Raw genomic sequence first — 10,089 nt, 5'->3', positions numbered from 1 at the left:
CTTTAAAATTTAAACTAATTTAAACTTTAAACTAATTTAAACTTCTTCAAACTTATTGGTCCAAACTTTCACAAGCCAACTTAAAGTTTGTCTCGACGAACTTTTTCTAGTTATTATTATTATTATTCTGTCAAAAATTTACAACTCTATCTCCTCCTAGAGCTTTAACTCCACATACTCCAAACTCGGCTCAGACACTCAGACTGTTCTGACTCGGTATGCTATATCTTTTCTAACTGATCGGACTTACGGTTTTCCTAAAAATGACGATCAAAGTCGGAAAAAACTCCCATTGACTTAACATGGCGGAATGTTCAGATTTTCAAACTCCCCAACTGTCAAAAATTCAAATCTAAACTCCTTGAAGCCCTAGACTGAATCAAACTGCCATTCTATACACTATATGAGCCATTGAGACTCATTTAAACTAATAAACTCATATATCTATGACACTTATCTATCTACACTTAAACTCTTAAACTCATAATAAATTAATAAACTCTAAACTTGAACTCTTAGACTAATTTAAACTTATAAACTCTAAACTCATAAACTCATACACTTATAAACTCATACACTTATAAACTCATGAATTCAAACTCTTATGAACTCAAACTCATAAATTAATAAACTCTGAACTCTTACTCATTTAAACTTATAAACTCTAAACTCATAAACTCGTACACTTATAAACTCATGAATTCATACACTTATGAACTCATGAATTCATAAACTTATAAACTCATACACTTATGAACTCATGAATTCATACACTTATGAACACAATCTTTCTATCTCTCTTTCTTTCTTTCTCTCTTTCTTTCTAAATAATCTTTCTATATTTCTTTCTTTCTAACTAATCTTTCTATCTTTCTTTCTTTCTTTCTTTCTAACTAATTTTACTTTCTATCTTTCTTTCTTTCTAACTAATCTTTCTTTCTTTCTAACTAATCTATCTTTCTTTCTATCTCTCTTTCTAATCTTTCTTTCTAACTAATCTTTCTTTCTTTCTTTCTTTTCTAACTAATCTATTTCTTTCTAACTAATCTTTCTTTCTTTCTTTCTAACTAATCTTTCTATCTTTCTTTCTTTCTTTCTAATCTTTCTTTCAATCTTTCTTTTTTTCTTTCTTTCTAACTAATCTTACTTTCTAACTTTCTTTCATTCTAACTAATCTTTCTTTCTAACTAATCTTTCTTTCTTTCTAACTAATCTTTCTATCTCTCTTTCTTTCTTTCTCTCTTTCTTTCTAACTAATCTTTCTATCTATCTTTATTTCTTTCTAATCTTTCTTTCAATCTTTCTTTCTTTTTAGCAACCACCCAAAATACCTTAAAACACCCTAGCAACACCATAGCAACCACCCAAAATGCTCTAGAACACCCTGGCAACCACCCAGAACACCCTAGCAACCACCCAAAATACCTTAAATCACCCTAGCAACACCATAGCAACCACCCAAAATACCGTAGAACACCCTAGCAACACCCTAGCAACCACCAGAACACCCTAGCAACTGCATAGCAACCACCCAGAACACCCTAGCAACCACCCAAAATACCTTAAATCACCCTAGCAACACCATAGCAACCACCCAAAATACCCTAGAACACCCTAGCAACACCCTAGCAACCACCAGAACACCCTAGCAACTGCCTAGCAACCACCCAGAACACCCTAGCAACCACCCAAAATACCTTAAATCACCCTAGCAACACCATAGCAACCACCCAAAATACCCTAGAACACCCTAGCAACACCCTAGCAACCACCAGAACACCCTAGCAACTGCCTAGCAACCACCCAGAACACCCTAGCAACCACCCAAAATACCTTAAATCACCCTAGCAACACCATAGCAACCACCCAAAATACCCTAGAACACCCTAGCAACACCCTAGCAACCACCAGAACACCCTAGCAACTGCCTAGCAACCCCAGAACACCCTAGCAACTGCCTAGCAACCACCCAGAACACCATAGCAACCACCCAAAATACGTTACAACACCTTAGCAACACCATAGCAACCACCCAGAACACCATGGCAACCATCCAAAATACCTTGAAACACCCTAGCAACACCATAGCAACCACCCAAAATACCGTAGAACACCCAAGCAACACCATAGCAACCATCCAAAACACCCTAGCAACCACCTAAAATACCTTAGCAACCGCCAGGCAACCACCCAGAACACCTTAGCAACCCACTAGAAACAACCTAGCAACTTTAAATTACTTCAAACTATACTTCAAACTTTAAACTACTTTAAACTTTAAACCATTAAAACTTTAAACTTTAAACTTTAAACTACTTTAAACTTTAAACTAATTTCAACTTCAAACAACTTTAAAATTTAAACTAATTTAAACTTTAAACTAATTTAAACTTCTTCAAACTTATTGGTCCAAACTTTCACAAGCCAACTTAAAGTTTGTCTCGACGAACTTTTTCTAGTTATTATTATTATTCTTCTTACTCAAATTTACAACTCTAACTCCTCCTAGAGCTTTAACTCCACATACTCCAAACTCGGCACGGACACTCAAACTGTTCTGACTCGGTATGCTATATCTTTTCTAACTGATCGGACTTACGGTTTTCCTAAAAATGACGATCAAAGTCGGAAAAAACTCCCATTGACTTTACATTGCGGAATGTTCAGATTTTCAAACTCCCAAACTGTCAAAATTTCAAATCTAAATACCTTGAAGCCCTAGACTCAATCAAACTGCCATTCTATATACTATATGAGCCATTGAGACTCATTTAAACTAATAAACTCATCTAACTATTGTACTTAATAAATTAATAAACTCTAAAATTGAACTTTTAGACTCATTTAAACTAATAAACTCTAAACTCATAAACTCTAAATTCATAAACTCATACTCTTATAAACTCTCATAAACTATTAAACTCATAAATTAATAAACTGGACACTTACTCATTTAAACTTATAAAATCTAAACTCATAAACTCATACACTTCTAAACTCATACACTTATAAACTCATGAATTCAAACTCTTATGAACTCAAACTCATAAATTAATAAACTCTGAACTCTTACTCATTTAAACTTATAAACTCTAAACTCATAAACTCGTACACTTATAAACTCATGAATTCATACACTTATGAACTCATGAATTCATAAACTTATAAACTCATACACTTATGAACTCATGAATTCATACACTTATGAACACAAACTTTCTATCTCTCTTTCTTTCTTTCTCTCTTTCTTTCTAAATAATCTTTCTATATTTCTTTCTTTCTAACTAATCTTTCTATCTTTCTTTCTTTCTTTCTTTCTAACTAATTTTACTTTCTATCTTTCTTTCTTTCTAACTAATCTTTCTTTCTTTCTAACTAATCTTTCTATCTTTCTTTCTATCTCTCTTTATAATCTTTCTTTCTAACTAATCTTTCTTTCTTTCTTTCTTTCTTTCTTTCTTTTCTAACTAATCTATTTCTTTCTAACTAATCTTTCTTTCTTTCTAACTAATCTTTCTATTTTTCTTTCTTTCTTTCTTTCTAATCTTTCTTTCAATCTTTCTTTTTTCTTTCTTTCTAACTAATCTTACTTTCTAACTTTCTTTCATTCTAACTAATCTTTCTTTCTAACTAATCTTTCTTTCTTTCTAACTAATCTTTCTTTCTCTCTTTCTTTCTTTCTCTCTTTCTTTCTAACTAATCTTTCTATCTATCTTTATTTCTTTCTAATCTTTCTTTCAATCTTTCTTTCTTTTTAGCAACCACCCAAAATACCTTAAAACACCCTAGCAACACCATAGCAACCACCCAAAATGCTCTAGAACACCCTAGCAACCACCCAGAACACCCTAGCAGCCACCCAAAATACCTTAAATCACCCTAGCAACACCATAGCAACCACCCAAAATACCCTAGAACACCCTAGCAACCACCAGAACACCCTAGCAACTGCCTAGCAACCACCCCGAACACCCTAGCAACCACCCAAAATACCTTAAATCACCCTAGCAAGACCATAGCAACCACCCAAAATACCCTAGAACACCCTAGCAACACCCTAGCAACCACCAGAACACCCTAGCAACTGCATAGCAACCACCCAGAACACCCTAGCAACCACCCAAAATACCTTAAATCACCCTAGCAACACCATAGCAACCACCCAAAATACCCTAGAACACCCTAGCAACTGCCTAGCAACCACCCAGAACACCCTAGCAACCACCCAAAATACCTTAAATCACCCTAGCAACACCATAGCAACCACCCAAAATACCCTAGAACACCCTAGCAACACCCTAGCAACCACCAGAACACCCTAGCAACTGCCTAGCAACCACCCAGAACACCCTAGCAACCACCCAAAATACCTTAAATCACCCTAGCAACACCATAGCAACCACCCAAAATACCCTAGAACACCCTAGCAACACCCTAGCAACCACCAGAACACCCTAGCAACTGCCTAGCAACCACCCAGAACACCCTAGCAACCACCCAAAATACCTTAAATCACCCTAGCAACACCATAGCAACCACCCAAAATACCCTAGAACACCCTAGCAACACCCTAGCAACCACCAGAACACCCTAGCAACTGCCTAGCAACCACCCAGAACACCCTAGCAACCACCCAAAATACCTTAAATCACCCTAGCAACACCATAGCAACCACCCAAAATACCCTAGAACACCCTAGCAACACCCTAGCAACCACCAGAACACCCTAGCAACTGCATAGCAACCACCCAGAACACCATAGCAACCACCCAAAATACCTTAAATAACCCTAGCAACACCATAGCAACCACCCAAAATACCCTAGAACACCCTAGCAACACCCTAGCAACCACCAGAACACCCTAGCAACTGCCTAGCAACCACCCAGAACACCCTAGCAACCACCCAAAATACCTTAAATCACCCTAGCAACACCATAGCAACCACCCAAAATACCTTAGAACACCCTAGCAACACCCTAGCAACCACCAGAACACCCTAGCAACTGCCTAGCAACCCCAGAACACCCTAGCAACTGCCTAGCAACCACCCAGAACACCATAGCAACCACCCAAAATACCTTACAACACCTTAGCAACACCATAGCAACCACCCAGAACACCATGGCAACCATCCAAAATACCTTAAAACACCCTAGCAACACCATAGCAACCACCCAAAATACCGTAGAACACCCAAGCAACACCATAGCAACCATCCAAAACACCCTAGCAACCACCTAAAATACCTTAGCAACCGCCAGGCAACCACCCAGAACACCTTAGCAACCCACTAGAAACACCCTAGCAACTTTAAATTACTTCAAACTATACTTCAAACTTTAAACTACTTTAAACTTTAAACCATTAAAACTTTAAACTTTAAACTTTAAACTACTTTAAACTTTAAACTAATTTCAACTTCAAACTACTTTAAAATTTAAACTAATTTAAACTTTAAACTAATTTAAACTTCTTCAAACTTATTGGTCCAAACTTTCACAAGCCAACTTAAAGTTTGTCTCGACGAACTTTTTCTAGTTATTATTATTATTATTCTGTCAAAAATTTACAACTCTATCTCCTCCTAGAGCTTTAACTCCACATACTCCAAACTCGGCTCAGACACTCAGACTGTTCTGACTCGGTATGCTATATCTTTTCTAACTGATCGGACTTACGGTTTTCCTAAAAATGACGATCAAAGTCGGAAAAAACTCCCATTGACTTAACATGGCGGAATGTTCAGATTTTCAAACTCCCCAACTGTCAAAAATTCAAATCTAAACTCCTTGAAGCCCTAGACTGAATCAAACTGCCATTCTATACACTATATGAGCCATTGAGACTCATTTAAACTAATAAACTCATATATCTATGACACTTATCTATCTACACTTAAACTCTTAAACTCATAATAAATTAATAAACTCTAAACTTGAACTCTTAGACTAATTTAAACTTATAAACTCTAAACTCATAAACTCATACACTTATAAACTCATACACTTATAAACTCATGAATTCAAACTCTTATGAACTCAAACTCATAAATTAATAAACTCTGAACTCTTACTCATTTAAACTTATAAACTCTAAACTCATAAACTCGTACACTTATAAACTCATGAATTCATACACTTATGAACTCATGAATTCATAAACTTATAAACTCATACACTTATGAACTCATGAATTCATACACTTATGAACACAATCTTTCTATCTCTCTTTCTTTCTTTCTCTCTTTCTTTCTAAATAATCTTTCTATATTTCTTTCTTTCTAACTAATCTTTCTATCTTTCTTTCTTTCTTTCTTTCTAACTAATTTTACTTTCTATCTTTCTTTCTTTCTAACTAATCTTTCTTTCTTTCTAACTAATCTTTCTATCTTTCTTTCTATCTCTCTTTCTAATCTTTCTTTCTAACTAATCTTTCTTTCTTTCTTTCTTTTCTAACTAATCTATTTCTTTCTAACTAATCTTTCTTTCTTTCTTTCTAACTAATCTTTCTATCTTTCTTTCTTTCTTTCTTTCTAATCTTTCTTTCAATCTTTCTTTTTTTCTTTCTTTCTAACTAATCTTACTTTCTAACTTTCTTTCATTTTGACTAATCTTTCTTTCTAACTAATCTTTCTTTCTTTCTAACTAATCTTTCTATCTCTCTTTCTTTCTTTCTCTCTTTCTTTCTAACTAATCTTTCTATCTATCTTTATTTCTTTCTAATCTTTCTTTCAATCTTTCTTTCTTTTTAGCAACCACCCAAAATACCTTAAAACACCCTAGCAACACCATAGCAACCACCCAAAATGCTCTAGAACACCCTAGCAACCACCCAGAACACCCTAGCAACCACCCAAAATACCTTAAATCACCCTAGCAACACCATAGCAACCACCCAAAATACCCTAGAACACCCTAGCAACACCCTAGTAACCACCAGAACACCCTAGCAACTGCATAGCAACCACCCAGAACACCCTAGCAACCACCCAAAATACCTTAAATCACCCTAGCAACACCATAGCAACCACCCAAAATACCCTAGAACACCCTAGCAACACCCTAGCAACCACCAGAACACCCTAGCAACTGCCTAGCAACCCCAGAACACCCTAGCAACTGCCTAGCAACCACCCAGAACACCATAGCAACCACCCAAAATACGTTACAACACCTTAGCAACACCATAGCAACCACCCAGAACACCATGGCAACCATCCAAAATACCTTAAAACACCCTAGCAACACCATAGCAACCACCCAAAATACCGTAGAACACCCAAGCAACACCATAGCAACCATCCAAAACACCCTAGCAACCACCTAAAATACCTTAGCAACCGCCAGGCAACCACCCAGAACACCTTAGCAACCCACTAGAAACACCCTAGCAACTTTAAATTACTTCAAACTATACTTCAAACTTTAAACTACTTTAAACTTTAAACCATTAAAACTTTAAACTTTAAACTTTAAACTACTTTAAACTTTAAACTAATTTCAACTTCAAACTACTTTAAAATTTAAACTAATTTAAACTTTAAACTAATTTAAACTTCTTCAAACTTATTGGTCCAAACTTTCACAAGCCAACTTAAAGTTTGTCTCGACGAACTTTTTCTAGTTAAGTTGGCTTGTGAGAGCCAACTTACTGATATTGTACTTAAACTTATTATTATTATTATTATTATTATTATTCTGTCAAAAATTTACAACTCTATCTCCTCCTAGAGCTTTAACTCCACATACTCCAAACTCGGCACAGACACTCAGACTGTTCTGACTCGGTATGCTATATCTTTTCTAACTGATCGGACTTACGGTTTTCCTAAAAATGACGATCAAAGTCGGAAAAAACTCCCATTGACTTAACATGGCGGAATGTTCAGATTTTCAAACTCCCCAACTGTCAAAAATTCAAATCTAAATACCTTGAAGCCCTAGACTGAATCAAACTGCCATTCTATATACTATATGAGCCATTGAGACTCATTTAAACTAATAAACTCATATATCTATGACACTTATCTATCTACACTTAAACTCTTAAACTCATAATAAATTAATAAACTCTAAACTTGAACTCTTAGACTAATTTAAACTTATAAACTCTAAACTCATAAACTCATACACTTCTAAACTCATACACTTATAAACTCATGAATTCAAACTCTTATGAACTCAAACTCATAAATTAATAAACTCTGAACTCTTACTCATTTAAACTTATAAACTCTAAACTCATAAACTCGTACGCTTATAAACTCATGAATTCATACACTTATGAACTCATGAATTCATAAACTTATAAACTCATACACTTATGAACTCATGAATTCATACACTTATGAACACAATCTTTCTATCTCCCTTTCTTTCTTTCTCTCTTTCTTTCTAAATAATCTTTCTATATTTCTTTCTTTCTAACTAATCTTTCTATCTTTCTTTCTTTCTTTCTTTCTAACTAATTTTACTTTCTATCTTTCTTTCTTTCTAACTAATCTTTCTTTCTTTCTAACTAATCTTTCTATCTTTCTTTCTTTTGTAACTAATCTTTCTTTCTTTCTAACTAATCTTTCTATCTTTCTTTCTATCTCTCTTTCTAATCTTTCTTTCTAACTAATCTTTCTTTCTTTCTTTCTTTCTTTTCTAACTAATCTATTTCTTTCTAACTAATCTTTCTTTCTTTCTTTCTAACTAATCTTTCTATCTTTCTTTCTTTCTTTCTTTCTAATCTTTCTTTCAATCTTTCTTTTTTCTTTCATTCTAACTAATCTTTCTTTCTAACTAATCTTTCTTTCTTTCTAACTAATCTTTCTATCTCTCTTTCTTTCTTTCTCTCTTTCTTTCTAACTAATCTTTCTATCTATCTTTATTTCTTTCAATCTTTCTTTCTTTCAATCTTTCTTTCTTTTTAGCAACCACCCAAAATACCTTAAAACACCCTAGCAACACCATAGCAACCACCCAAAATGCTCTAGAACACCCTAGCAACCACCCAGAACACCCTAGCAACCACCCAAAATACCTTAAATCACCCTAGCAACACCATAGCAACCACCCAAAATACCCTAGAACACCCTAGCAACACCCTAGTAACCACCAGAACACCCTAGCAACTGCATAGCAACCACCCAGAACACCCTAGCAACCACCCAAAATACCTTAAATCACCCTAGCAACACCATAGCAACCACCCAAAATACCCTAGAACACCCTAGCAACACCCTAGCAACCACCAGAACACCCTAGCAACTGCCTAGCAACCACCCAGAACACCCTAGCAACCACCCAAAATACCTTAAATCACCCTAGCAACACCATAGCAACCACCCAAAATACCCTAGAACACCCTAGCAACACCCTAGCAACCACCAGAACACCCTAGCAACTGCCTAGCAACCCCAGAACACCCTAGCAACTGCCTAGCAACCACCCAGAACACCATAGCAACCACCCAAAATACCTTACAACACCTTAGCAACACCATAGCAACCACCCAGAACACCATGGCAACCATCCAAAATACCTTAAAACACCCTAGCAACACCATAGCAACCACCCAAAATACCGTAGAACACCCAAGCAACACCATAGCAACCATCCAAAACACCCTAGCAACCACCTAAAATACCTTAGCAACCGCCAGGCAACCACCCAGAACACCTTAGCAACCCACTAGAAACACCCAAGCAACTTTAAATTACTTCAAACTATACTTCAAACTTTAAACTACTTTAAACTTTAAACCATTAAAACTTTAAACTTTAAACTTTAAACTACTTTAAACTTTAAACTAATTTCAACTTCAAAATACTTTAAAATTTAAACTAATTTAAACTTTAAACTAATTTAAACTTCTTCAAACTTATTGGTCCAAACTTTCACAAGCCAACTTAAAGTTTGTCTCGACGAACTTTTTCTAGTTATTATTATTATTATTCTGTCAAAAATTTACAACTCTATCTCCTCCTAGAGCTTTAACTCCACATACTCCAAACTCGGCTCAGACACTCAGACTGTTCTGACTCGGTATGCTATATCTTTTCTAACTGATCGGACTTACGGTTTTCCTAAAAATGACGATC

The sequence above is a fragment of the Siphateles boraxobius genome, unplaced genomic scaffold (assembly GCF_051911475.1).
Source record: "Siphateles boraxobius isolate OS27281-9 unplaced genomic scaffold, OSU_SipBor_1 175, whole genome shotgun sequence".
Taxonomy (NCBI): domain Eukaryota; kingdom Metazoa; phylum Chordata; class Actinopteri; order Cypriniformes; family Leuciscidae; genus Siphateles; species Siphateles boraxobius.
The sequence above is the reverse complement of the archived record's forward strand: the minus strand, read 5'-3'. Positions refer to the sequence as shown.